Consider the following 14,695-nt stretch of genomic DNA (forward strand, 5'->3'; position numbering starts at 1 on the left):
TTACTGCATAAGATAGTCATGCAGGAAAAGTGGGAAGTAGAAAAACTAGACTGCGGCATATAGTAATGATACGTACATTTTATATAGCCTTTTTAGTCTTATTTTGCACGTATTTCTATGCATTTCTACACCGTCTTGTATTGCAATATGCCCCGAATTGGCTACTTTGGTTTGTTTTGTCTGAATTACAGAAATGAACCTGAAAGTGGTGAAACCATACTCTTTTCATCCTGTTTAGCATGCATATTGAGGAGACGAGAGTGTTGGAGCAGGAATTATACCTTGAAGTGCGTGAAGGGTGGTCAACGAAGCAATCAAAGTCAATTTGAGAGGCTGATATGAAGAAAAGCACTCGATCGAGAGGTCTTTTGGTTCGATCGAGTGATTTGGAGGACATGAGAGGTCGATCGAGCACTTTTAGTTACTCGATCGAAATGCTGGATTTTGGAGTTCCACGATCGAGAGGGTTAGCTGATGAAGACCTAGATCGAGTGGCTTTATATCACTCGATCGAGAGATTTTTGGTATTATGCGGGCTTAGTGACCCGTGATTAGTTTATTTCGTAAAACCTTTTATTTTCTTATTTAAGCTTTCGCTAATTAGGTCATTAGTACGCTTTCATCATCTTAGAAGTCTCTAATCTCTTTTTCATACTCTCTACTGTTAAACTTTCTCTTTAATCTCTTGCTTGGATTTTGGATTATTCTTTACGCCGGATTGCTTGAGATTGTAATCATTCTTTCCTTATTGATCTTAATCTCATTATTTCTTTGCTTTAACCCTTGTTTCTCCCTTAATTATTTATGCCCTAATTTTGTTTATGCTTAATTATTGTTATTTCATCATGCCTTCAATTAGTATATTCATTATTATTATTGTTGACATCATTAGTAATATGAGTAGCTAATTTCTTTTATGTCAGGATTAGGGAATCCATGGTAGGATTGTGACGATGTAGCGAATAGACTAGATGATTTATTTGTGAGAATCTGTACCCATGACAATTTATCTTTATACCGACTTAGTTGAGTGCACGCTTCTTAGTTACCTTTAATCTGGTTAAATTTACTCCTGGATCGGAAGATTGGATTAAATAGACCTGCTATGAACAGTAGACTACCCTAATGAGGACGGAAGTTAAGTTAGTGGAAATCTTGGATAGAAAGTGGACCGGAAGGACCTTTCCTGTATCCGTCTCATAGTAGATTGGTTAGGCTATTTGCAGCTGAGTCGATAGACTACCATGATGAACCGAAATCCTTGCATGCTTTCTCTTATCTGATCACCTTATTCATATTTTATACCTTTTATTGCTCTCTCTTTATTGCTCTTTCCTTTAATCTTTTATTAGTTTAGAAACCAGAATTCAAAACCCCCATTTGTGACCAAATAGACGGACCTTTAACAGATATCTTGCCTCCCTGTGGAGATCGACTCTGCTTATCACTAGCTTCTTTGTTAGTTTTAATCAATACTATATATTAAATCCAGAAACCAAGGGACTTCAATGTAATTAAAGAAAGTTATACAAATTAATTATACTATGTAGTTTTAAATCAATAGCACCGTGTGATGGACCCGATTAAGGGATCTCAATGCAAATATTATATATTTTGGGTTAAAATTAAATTATATAGACGCTAGGTAATTTTCCTAAACATGGTCAATTTCCTTAAAATAAAATAATTAATTAAAATGGTCAATTTTCTTAAAATAAAATAATTGATTAGTTAAAATGGTTAGTTTCAAGGAGACTAAAAGAAAGAAGATGCCTGATAATTTTCTTAAATATTTATAGAAGATTAGAAGATGATCAATTTCGTTAAAATAAAATAATTAATTAGTATAAACATGCACACTTATGATATTAATTATTATCATCAAAAACTTATATATTAAATTTAAAATCTATGCAATTTTATTAAACTTTATAGTTTATTAGATGTATAGAGATGTTTTTTTTTGGTGAAATGTGAATTAACATTAATAATCATAATCAAATACATCACCATACATGACCCTCAAGTCATCAACACTACTAGCCTAGCAAACCGAGTTGGGCTAACCTACTTTGACACTTGACCTTACTAAGCTCTAACTTTTGTACCCGCACCCTCATTACAAACTTGATATCTTTTATCATTATACAAGGATGAGGCACATACAAGTTCACTCTACACTTGTTCCTGCTATCCCATATCCTATAAATCAGTCCACTTATAGCCGCCATTACTACCTGTTTTTTCAGCAGAGATTTGCACCTCCATTTCAGTACCCATTGTACCACATTACCCTGCCAATAAATCTTCAGCCAAGACTGCAAGAGCTTCATACAAATCTGACTATAGGAGCACTCAAAGAAGAGATGAGAGTGCTTCTCATCCTGCAACCCACACAGGAAACACATTCCAGTAGAAGAAATCCCAAACCTTTGTAAACGATCTTGAGTAAGAAATCTTTGATGAACAAAAATCCAAGAGCTGAAATTAAACTTGGGTAGACTAACTCTATTCCAGACAAAAGGAAGCCACTCCTTCTTCTGGTGATCACCTAGCAGCCAGTGATAGACATGATGAACAGAATAGTTACCTTGCCAAGCACCAGTCAGAAAACCCGCTTTCAACTTCTCCTTAACTTTGCATATTTGCCTCCAGGTCCAACTAGCATTACTTGAAGGACTATACTGCCACCAGTCACTCTATATTATATAGATATTGTGTACCCATTTTACCCATAAGCTATCCTTCTTCTTAGCAATCCACCAAGAATATTTCCCCAGGACAGCAATGTTCCTTACATGGCAGTTGATGATGTCCAAGCCACCTTTGTCACAGGGCAAACAGCAATGCTCCCATGCAATAGGCGGTGCATGCTTAAACTCATCAGTTCCTGCCCATAAGTAGTTCCTGCAAATAGCTTCCACCTTCTGAATCACACCCTTAGGCAGTAAGAAAATACGTGCCCAGTAGCTGTGCATTTGTGTCAAAACAGTTTTTACTAGAACAAGCCTACCAGCATAACTAAGATGCTTGGTACCCCATCCTCTAATCTTTGCCACAATTTTATCCACCAGCTTATTGCATTCAGCCACAGTCAGACGTTTGTGAGAGATAGTAATGCCTAAATATCTGAAAGGGAGTGTCCCTCTCTAAAATCTAGACAACCTACTGATCTGAGCAGCAACCCCAGGTACTACACCATTCATATAAAGGTCAGACTTGTCCTGGTTGACCTTCAAACCAGAAGCATCAGAAAAAGTTAAGAAAGCCCTCATCAGTATAGTAACAGAGCAAACATCCCCTTTGCAGAACAGAAGCAAGTCATCAGCAAAGGCAAGATGACTAAGCTTAAGAGCCCTACACAAAGGATGGAACCTGAATTCATGCTTGGCAGTCATAACATCAAGAATTCTAGTCAAGTATTCCAGGCAAATGGTAAAGAGCAGGGGTGACATAGGATCCCCTTGCCTAAATCCCCTCGTCCCTTTAAAGTACCCAAAATTAGACCCATTCAAAGATAGAGTAAAGGAAGTGGTGGTAACACATTGTAGAATCCACCTCACCATTTGGTTGGGAAACTTAAGAGCCACCAACATGTCCTCCACAAACTTCCATTCAATTGTATCATAAGCCTTCCTCATATCCACTTTCATCATCACTCTAGGTGAACAGCTTTTCCTACTATAGAGCCTCACCAGATCTTGGCAAATGAGAATATTATCGACAATCTCCCTATCTTTTATGAACGCACTCTGATTAATGCTAATAATCTCAGCAAGTACCCCAGCCAGCCTATTACAAATGACCTTGGAGATGCATTTGTAGACCACATTGCAGCAAGCTATGGGTCTGAAGTTGTAATACCCCGTATCTTATATAATCGATTAAACGGATATTATTATATATTAGTATTATACATTTTATATTGGTTGCATCGTAATATCGTGAATGTTATTAAGTCGGGTTTATATCGTATATGTTGAGTCGGGCTACATCACATTTTGTCTTTTGGGTCAAGAATTACCCATCTACATTTACCCAACGACCATACCCGTTTAACCCATTTGCCCTACCCGGAACATGTAACCACCATTTACCCTAAACCTAATCTAAGAGCCGCTCTCCCTCTCCCCTCTTTTCATATTATCATTCATGAAACCATTTCTAAACCTAGAGAAAGGGAGAGGAAGAAGAATTGTCGAGCCTTTCATTTGATTGAAGATTTCTCATCGTTTCCAACCTAATTCGATTTCCCTGTTTGTAAGTCGATTTCATTCCATTGTTTATACTGTTTTAAAGTGTTCGTCTTCAAAAAGTTTGAAAAGAGAGTCCTGTTTATTTGATATCTAGTTTATGCATATAAAATCTCGTAGTCAAATTCTTTATGGTTTGTCCTAGGTGATTTATTTATGAACATGTCGCTGAAAAGTCCGCGAATCTGATTTGGTTGTGGAAAATGATTTGAAACCCTAATTTTTATGTCGATTCAGTTATGAGGCTTCTTCATACATCATCTTTGTATAGTCTAGATGATAATAGGATTTGGAATTACTGCAAAATAATGTTTTAAACTCGTTTTATGAATCAATACGTTTTATGCGACGGTTTCTGTCAGTTTTTGGAAATCAGTCTGAAAACTCTTGATAAGTTTGGAATTTGAGAAAAACACGTTAGATATAATTTGTAGCTAAGACTCATGGGGTTCCAATCCAATTGGCCTTGTATCAATTTGATTTTTCTGGAATTAGTTATGTATTTTATTCCGAGTCTGTCATGTGCTGGAAAATCAGGAAAATCGTGTTTGTTCTTTAAGTTGATATTCCTATTAAGTTATGATGAGTCTAGGTTATGTGCATGATTATTTGATTGAGTAGGTGGTAATTATACATAATTATGTTATGTAGGTGATGGATATGTGAAGGATCATAATTGATTGCTTGTGTGCTTGGATTGCGAAAAGGTAGGGAAATACACTTGACTTATTATCGTTGTTGTTGAATTGTGTTGACTTGTTTGTGTTTCATATGACCAAACTGTGAACGTTGATGTGATTCATGGTTGTTGATTCATGTTATGATTCATATCCTGGAATGTGCTTGATCAATTGATCGTATTGAGTATATTATCACAACATTTGGTAACCGGCATGATTCTATGATTTATCGGTTCAATGATATACATATTGTGTTGCATTAATTTCTTGAGCATTCATATGCATTGGAGATGGAGGATGTTGTGGTGACGTGGTGTGGTGATGATGATGTTGTGATAAGGCCCAGGCGGGTTCTCACAGACTTGCCCTGGTGTCTTCAACAAGCGAAATGGCGATCGGCTACGGTCGATATATAGTCTACCGGGGATCGGTATGGTCAGGTTGTACGGGTTATGAGATATGAGTTGAGATGGAGGTGGAGGTGACGGAGGAGCATGCATATCATATTTTGTTGTTTCATTGTATTCCCTACTCAACCTCGTGGTTGACCCCCGTGTATTCGTGAACACCGTGATGACCCAAATATTGGCGAGCGGACTTGACAGGGTTTATGAGATAGGATGGGAGCTTGATGGGCGTGAGACACTGGATCGGAAGACTTAGTAGCTAGATCATCATTTAGAAGACTTTCACTTTTATTTATGTTAGTTCTTTGTAATTTGATGTAAATGAGGTTTTGTAAAAAAGTTAAGTTAAAGAAATTATGTAATTTGCCTTGGAGTTTAATTTGTTATTCACTACCTCGAAACCGAGATGGTAACATCCAGATTTATTAGGGAATGTCTTGCTAGAGGCTCCTTTATAAATCGGGGTGTTACAAAGTGGTATCGAGAGAACGATCCTCGTGCCTAAACCAATGAACCCAATGAACGTAGGATGTGTCTAAATAAAATGAACCCTGGGAATAAACTGTTAGGAGCTCACAGAGCGGTTAAGAAGGCGCCCTTAATGCGTGCTCTTTTGCCCTCTCGCTTTGAACCGTAAACCGAGAGAAATCGAGTGAATGGGGTAGTTAGAAGGAAAACCTTGGATATAATCGAGTGGGTGTACACCTTAAGACCTATATATTCTAACCACTCTGCAAGACAACGTTACGGTAAGTATTTTGTATGAATGATGACGTGATCATATGATGTTGTGGAGATGAGAAATAAATTTTCGTGTTCAGGTTGATAATCAATGAAGTGTTGGATTGTGGTAATCGTGAGCGTAGAAATAATTGCGAATTGATGATATTTATCTGGATGGATGTTGAATGACGTGTTGATAGTGCTATTATGTCTAATGATATGCGGTTATGTGATCCCGAAGCCATGCTAGTATAGTATTGTGATAGTAATTAGAAACACTATTGAATTGCATGTTTCTAGTCATAGCAATCGTGATTTAGATGTAAGGAGTAGATCGAGATGCGAAGGGATTCTATGGGATAGATGTTTACGTAAGTACAAAGTGTGAGATTTAAGTTGGGATGGATTAGTATACATAGTATGTTCATAAGAGCTTGTAACATAGTAAAGAATGACCTAGTGCTGAAACTCGTTTTGTTTGATTTTACTCTTTAATTGACCTTACTGCCATTTCTTTTCTGTTTATTGCATATGGATGAAAATTTTATGGGAGATAGCCTCGGGATTTAGTGTTCATTTGGTGTTGGTTTCATGCTTATAGGATATACGGATTAGGAGTAATAAATATTTTAGTGGGCTGTGGTCAGGAAGTTCCTGTGCAGTGATGTTTTGACCAACGATTTTGTAAAAATCCTCATTTAAATTGTATTAATAATTTTTGCATAATTCCAACTCCATCGATCAGAAGATTCTCATATGTTTTCAAATTGATAAGCCACGAAAATTCTTGATGTCTCTATATTAAATGGTAAGTTTTGCAAACTGACCCAAGTTTCGGGCCAATTGCTGTCACATACTTGTTTGGACCAACTGAGTTGTAAAATCCTTTAAAAATTGAATTCTTGAGCTTTGGACCTCATTATTTTTCTCACGAATTATTAACTCTCTTTATTTTATAAAAAGTAATATAACTCAAGTTTTCGTTGAATGGTTATTTATTCGTGATTTTTGGAAGTTACAACGTGAATCATAACTTTTAAAATGTGAATTCTATGTTGAGTTTTCATACAGTTGTTCGATTATTTCATGAGCCTTATTAATGTGAAATTATAGTGTCCTTATATGATGATAGTAGCACACATATTCATTGGTTATGTATCTTAACAAGTGATAAAAAAATTAAAGTTTAGTTTATAACATTGTTGGCATGATAGTATGTGTGAAATTGAATAGCTTAATCTGATCCTTAATCGAGGGTGAAATATTTTATACGAGTCCAGTTGTTGCATATTTTATATATGTTTGGCATGTTGTAATATCTCTGGTGTGTTCATCATATTTGTATAGTGGTCGGATATATATAAATATAAAACTATATTGTCATATCTTGGTAAAGTTGGTGGCGTTAAATGTTAACTTGATTGTTCTAATATACTCGCGTGAATATTTATAATAATTATGTTTAAATGTTTACACATGGATGGTAGTAATGAGTATGTCTAAATGTTCACACATGTAGGATGTCATCTGAGTTCTCATGTCTTTTATGTGAGTCTGTGTGCCTATAGTTATACTTATTACTTTCATTGCATTAATTTATTTCAGTTGAACCTAAACTTATGATATGATAATAAAATAGTGTTGTTGTTCCTTATTGGATATGTTCATAGTTATATTGTCATGAAATGCTAAGGTGATTGTTGCAATTGTCACGATATTTGAAATATAGTTGATATAGTTACGATATAGTTACGATATTTGAAATATATTCTCGAACCGTCGAATTATAATGAGATAACCCTTTGATGATTCACATGTCATGCGTATGTTTAAATGATAGTCATTACAGTTACGTTTAATTGAGCCGCGAGTTGCCTATTTGTTCAAACCGTGCAAACCAGAGAACTTGTTCACCTTACTAATCTTTTGTCATAGATAATGTTTTACAAGTTATATGATGGTATATGTACATGTTTAAGTTGTTTATGCGATATCTTTTATTTTTTTTGCTGAAAATGAATTATACTGAGTTGATGGATACAATTGAATGGTATGGTTGCTAAAATGTTAAACATATGTGTGATATGGAAGTAATTTTGTTGTTATTGGGAATCATATGTCTGTTTCTTTTACTGGGAGGTGTGATATGTTTCATAACTGATGTGGTGGAAACCGTGTGATAATCTAAATTATGAGTTCTAAGTATGTTGTTGAGTGTTGTATTCATCGGCCTAATTCTTGACCTGGGTTAGTAAGTAAGTAAATGGTTGTATGGACATGTATGGGTTAGTAAGTGTGTACTATCTAAAAGGTCTCCGATTAAATGTCGTAGTCGTATTAGCCATGAATATAATCGAGTAAAGAAGTGCAACTAAAATCCCGATGTTGAGGTAATAGTCGTTCATTAGTAAAGATAGGACTGAAATGAATAAGATGAACTCAGTAAATTATGAAATATGAGTCGACACCTAAGCTTGTCTTGTTTGAAGGAATTGAATTAAGTTTATCCGATTTTGAGTTTCGTAGTAAGTCAAAATGGATTCTATGGACGGCTCTCTTATAAGATTTATGTTAAGAAAGTTATTCACCGTCCAATATGAAAGTAAAAGTTTTGAAAATGAAGTTAAATTCATCGTGTGAGTATAAATTCGAATGAGATTTCCACCAAAGTTGTTAATGCCGTTGTATGGTTTCATGATATTTGCTAGTCTCAGAGGAATGAAGCTAGAACGGAGTCACAATTAGTGGGTTAATTTGGTCATGTTGTTCGTTCATGTAGTGAATTGGTGGGTTGTGGTTAGTTACGAATGTCAAAACGGGAAATGTAATGTGGTGATTTAAGTGAGTTATGTGTTAACATGGTATGTTGATATTAGCATAATATGTAATGAATATTTGTAAAATTGGTGTAGTTAAATACATTTAATCTTTTATGTCATTGTGTTGGGTGCAGTTTAAATATATTTAACACCAAGAACGAAATTTTATGTATGATAGTCTTGTATGTTAACTTTCCAATATCGCTGTTTACTCGCTTGATTGACTCGACCAATAAGTTTGTAAAATTTGCCAATCAATGTGTCATTATTCGTGAATAAATCCCAAACCCTTTGTTATGAGGATTAAAAATATTTCTAGGATGATAAGTACCGCGAAACTGGTTGTCTTCATTTTATTGGTGATTCTGTGTCTTGACCTAAATCTGACATTATGTAAAGGAAAGTCAAATCGGACCTATTAGGTTACAAATTTTCATAAATCGATTTATTAAGTTTTGACCCTAATTCTTTTCTTATGTTGATTGATTCCCTATGTTCCTAAGGTATGAGATTACAATGATTAGTGAAATGAATAATTACTAATAATTTTTACTGGTAACTTTGTAAAGCATTGTTCCATTCATAATTTGATTATTCACATGAATAAATGTTACCAATATTTCTTGGAAAATATGCTGCCACGAGAATACGCCGGATAGGATTATCGTGGTATGTTACGTTAGTGATCTTGCTTAGTAACCTTGATGAAACGATGTTATTTGACATGAACCATATGTGAGCACCTAGGCATCTTGAGAGAGCTTGTATATTGATTGTCTTTAGTAGGGATTAGTAACTTGAGCGTGAGTTGTGAATCTTTTATCCTCTTTCAGTTGTTAGCAGTAGTTTGAGAACTTTTGTTATAATAATGAAGGTTACGGGGAACTAACCATGTTTAAGGAGGGTAGGATTGTAAAATCTTTATACTTTCATGTGTGATTTCTCAGTTTGGCTATATTGGTTATGCGTTGTGTGGGTTATGTTGGAGTGTTACATGATGTGTTTCTGTTATGGTTAAACTTCGGGGACGAAGTTTATTTTAAGGAGGGTGGAATGTAATACTGCGTTTAATATTCAATTTGGTGGGTGCCTTACATACTTTTGTATATGCGTTTCATAATTCGTTTGCGTTGGTTGGTAGAGAGGGTAAACTTCGGGACGAAGTTTCTTTTAAGGAGGGTAGACTGTAATACCCCGTATTTTATATAATCGATTAAACGGATATTATTATATATTAGTATTATACATTTTATATGGGTTGCATCGTAATATCGTGAATGTTATTAAGTCGGGTTTATATCGTATATGTTGAGTCGGGCTACATCACATTTTGTCTTTTGGGTCAAGAATTACCCATCTACATTTACCCAACGACCATACCCGTTTAACCCATTTGCCCTACCCGGAACATGTAACCACCATTTACCCTAAACCTAATCTAAGAGCCGCTCTCCCTCTCCCCTCTTTTCATATTATCATTCATGAAACCATTTCTAAACCTAGAGAAAGGGAGAGGAAGAAGAATTGTCGAGCCTTTCATTTGATTGAAGATTTCTCATCGTTTCCAACCTAATTCGATTTCCCTGTTTGTAAGTCGATTTCATTCCATTGTTTATACTGTTTTAAAGTGTTCGTCTTCAAAAAGTTTGAAAAGAGAGTCCTGTTTATTTGATGTCTAGTTTATGCATATAAAATCTCGTAGTCAAATTCTTTATGGTTTGTCCTAGGTGATTTATTTATGAACATGTCGCTGAAAAGTCCGCGAATCTGATTTGGTTGTGGAAAATGATTTGAAACCCTAATTTTTATGTCGATTTAGTTATGAGGCTTCTTCATACATCATCTTTGTATAGTCTAGATGATAATAGGATTTGGAATTACTGCAAAATAATGTTTTAAACTCGTTTTTGAATCAATACTTTTTATGCGACGGTTTCTGCCAGTTTTTGGAAATCAGTCTGAAAACTCTTGATAAGTTTGTAATTTGAGAAAAACACGTTAGATATAATTTGTATCTAAGACTCATGGGGTTCCAATCCAATTGGCCTTGTATCAATTTGATTTTTCTGGAATTAGTTATGTATTTTATTCCGAGTCTCACATGTCTGGAAAATCGGAAAAATCGTGTTTGTTCTTTAAGTTGATATTCCTATTAAGTTATGATGAGTCTAGGTTATGTGCATGATTATTTGATTGAGTAGGTGGTAATTATACATAATTATGTTATGTAGGTGATGGATATGTGAAGGATCATAATTGATTGCTTGTGTGTTTGGATTGCGAAAAGGTAGGGAAATACACTTGACTTATTATCGTTGTTGTTGAATTGTGTTGACTTGTTTGTGTTTCATATGACCAAACTGTGAACGTTGACGTGATTCATGGTTGTTGATTCATGTTATGATTCATATCCTGGAATGTGCTTGACTGAATTGATCGTATTGAGTATATTATCACAACATTCGGTAACCGGCATGATTCTATGATTTACCAGTTCAATGATATACATATTGTGTTGCATTAATTTCTTGAGCATTCATATGCATTGGAGATGGAGGATGTTGTGGTGACGTGGTGTGGTGATGATGATGTTGTGATAAGGCCCAAAGCGGGTTCTCAGACTTACCCTGGTGTCCTCAACAAGGAAATGGCGATCGGCTACGGTCGATATATAGTCTACCGGGGATCGGTATGGCTGGGTTGTACGGGTTATGAGATATGAGTTGAGATGGAGGTGGAGGTGGAGGTGACGGAGGAGCATGCATATCATATTTTGTTGTTTCATTGTATTCCCTACTCAACCTCGTGGTTGACCCTGTGTATTCGTGAACACCTGTGATGACCCAAATATTGGCGAGCAGACTTGACAGGTTTATGAGATAGGATGGGAGCTTGATGGGCATGAGACACTGGATCAGAAGACTTAGTAGCTAGATCATCATTTAGAAGACTTTCACTTTTATTTATGTTAGTTCTTTGTAATTTGATGTAAATGAGGTTTTGTAAAAAAGTTAAGTTAAAGAAATTATGTAATTTGCCTTGGAGTTTAATTTGTTATTCACTACCTTGGGAAACCGAGATGGTAACAGTCCGGTTTATTAGGGAATGTCTTGCTAGAGGCTCCTTTATAAATCGGGGTGTTACAGAAGTCATGCACAGTGCTAGGTTCATCTTTTTTAGGAATAAGAGTAAGGTTACTTGCATTGATCTGCTGCAGAATTTTTCCACTGGTGAAGAACTCTTTCACAGTAAGAATAATGTCTGCCCCTACAATACTGTCAGCATCATGAAAGAAACCAGCTGAGTATAGAGATGTTAATTATTTAACATACAAAAATATGATAAGTAGGTTATAAATAATTCAAGTTAGGTTCCATATTATATAATATTGCAATAATTCTTTCGATTTGATTTAATGCATATATGTAATATATTTATATAAATATATAATCCTCTTAAAATTGCATGCCTAAGTAGTAAAAGTAATTTCGTCAGTAAAGAAAAGAATTGTAGTAACATTGGATATAGTTATATGATAATAATCACTCATTTGAATAGTAAAAGTAACAATATTATCAACGAGATTAGTGAGATTGGTAGAAACACCAACGGAAGTAGTGAAATAATCTTCTTCTTCTTCTTCTTCTTCTTCTTCTTCTTCTTCTTCTTCTTCTTCTTCTTCTTCTTCTTCTTCTTCTTCTTCTTCTTCTTCTTCTTCTTCTTATTCTTATTCTTATTATTATTATTGTTATTACTATTACTATTATATTATTTTTATATTTTTTATATTACTATTATATTTATTAATAATTAATTCGTATTGTTTATATTATTATATTTATTATTATTATTATTATTATTATTATTATTATTATTATTATTATTATTATTATTATTATTATTATTATTATTATTATTATTATTATTATATTTATTATTATGTTAATATATTCATTATTATTAATATTATTCATCACATATTTATTAATATTAATATTATTATTATTATTATATTTAATATTATTATATTAATAAGTTATTATATTAGACCTATTATTATTATTATTATTATTATTATTATTATTTATTTTGTAGTTATTATTATTATTATATTATTATTATTTATAATGGTATCATTTATATTACTAATATATTATTATTATTATTATTATTATTATTATTATTATTATTATTATTATTATTATTATTATTACTATATTTATTGTTATATTACTATTTTATTTTTATATATCTTATATATCTTATTATTATTATATCATATTAATATATTATTCTTATTAATGAATAATATTATTATAATATTTATTATTATTATTGGTATTATTGTTATTATAATATTTATTATTATTGGTATTATTATTATTAGTATAATCTTTTTATTATTATTTCAGTTTAGTTCAGATCAGTTCAGTTCAGATCAGTTTAGTTCAGTTCAGCTCCATTAAGTTTAGTTCAGTTCAGTTCAACTACATTAAGTTCAGTTCAGACAATTTCAATCTAAAAGAACAGGGCCTAAAATATTAATAGCGGGAGTAGTGAATCTGTCTCAAAATTTATTTCATCGTAATTTTAATATATGTTATAAAAAATATATTAATGATAAATTTATGAGTTATGCAACTGTAAGTAATTTTATTTAATGAAAAAAAAAATTAATGGTAAGTAGAGGTAGCCCGGGCGAAGCCGGGCACCAATACTAGTTAGGTTTATTTTTGGTACAAAACGACAGTATCAAATTTTGGCGCCGTTGCCGGGGAGGCAATAGCCCTATCTGTTTTTGTTTTCGTTTATTTTTATCCGTCTCAGGTAATTTCTATTCCTTGAGGCAGTTCTCACTTATTTCTTTCCGTGTTGTATATGCCCAGGTCAAACAGGTCGGATTTAGTTCGAGCTAATCCTGAGTTAGAAAGACTGTTTCGGCATAGACTCCGTCTGCAAAGAGAAATTCGAAAGGAAGACTTGAGTACTTTCGAGCCCGAGCTACAAAACTTCTTATTTGCAGAAGAACCGTCTTTTGAAGAAGACAATCTCATTTCTGCCGACAAGCCAGTAAAGATGCCTAACATTGCAAGTCACTCGGAGCCCAAAGCATCATCGATTCCTAAAGGTTTCAATCTCACAACTGAGGACGGTAACACTTTCGATATCCGCCCGTCGTACATAAATCTGGTGGAAAGAAATATGTGCCGAGGTGTGGCGGGTGAAGATCCGCGAAAGCATATGGAAGTCTTTACTGACTATTGCTCTACTATTCCCGCTACTAAGGGAGTAACACAAGACAAGATAAAGGAAGTGCTTTTTCCTTTTTCTCTGAGTGACTCAGCCCGTGAGTGGCTGACTGATCTTGACCGGACAACTGCTGGTATCATCAACTGGGAGACTCTCGCACTTGCCTTCTACAAAAGATACTTCCCTCCACAACGCACTAATCATCTGAGGGGTAAGATTACTAGTTTCAAGCAGGCACCTGATGAGACTTTCTATGAAGCTTGGTGCCGGTTCAAGAAGTTAGTGAGGACTCTTCCTCACCATGGTTTTGATCAGTGGTTCTTGTGCAACCAGTTCTACAATGGGTTGTACGATAACCACAGAGCTATACTTGACGCCTCATCCAATGGGAGATTTCAAAAGAACATTGATGATGATAAGGGATGGGGCATTATTGAGGAGATGGCGACCCATTGTGCTAAATATGGGAACCCATGGGACGGTATTCGAACGGTCCATTCGGTTGATAAGGCAGTCGTGGCTCAGCTGGAAGCCATGAATGCTCGGTTTGATAGATTGGAGCT

General features: G+C 34.4%; 1 non-coding gene across 1 annotated transcript; it reads right to left on the reverse strand.

Annotated features, from left to right (window-relative positions):
- Positions 1-14,334: 14,334 nt before the first annotated feature.
- Positions 14,335-14,440, reverse strand: LOC141609668 (small nucleolar RNA R71). Its single transcript, XR_012527589.1, has one exon. It is a non-coding gene; the product is annotated as a small nucleolar RNA R71 (small nucleolar RNA).
- Positions 14,441-14,695: the final 255 nt, after the last annotated feature.

This window comes from Silene latifolia, chromosome 10, assembly GCF_048544455.1.
Source record: "Silene latifolia isolate original U9 population chromosome 10, ASM4854445v1, whole genome shotgun sequence".
Taxonomy (NCBI): domain Eukaryota; kingdom Viridiplantae; phylum Streptophyta; class Magnoliopsida; order Caryophyllales; family Caryophyllaceae; genus Silene; species Silene latifolia.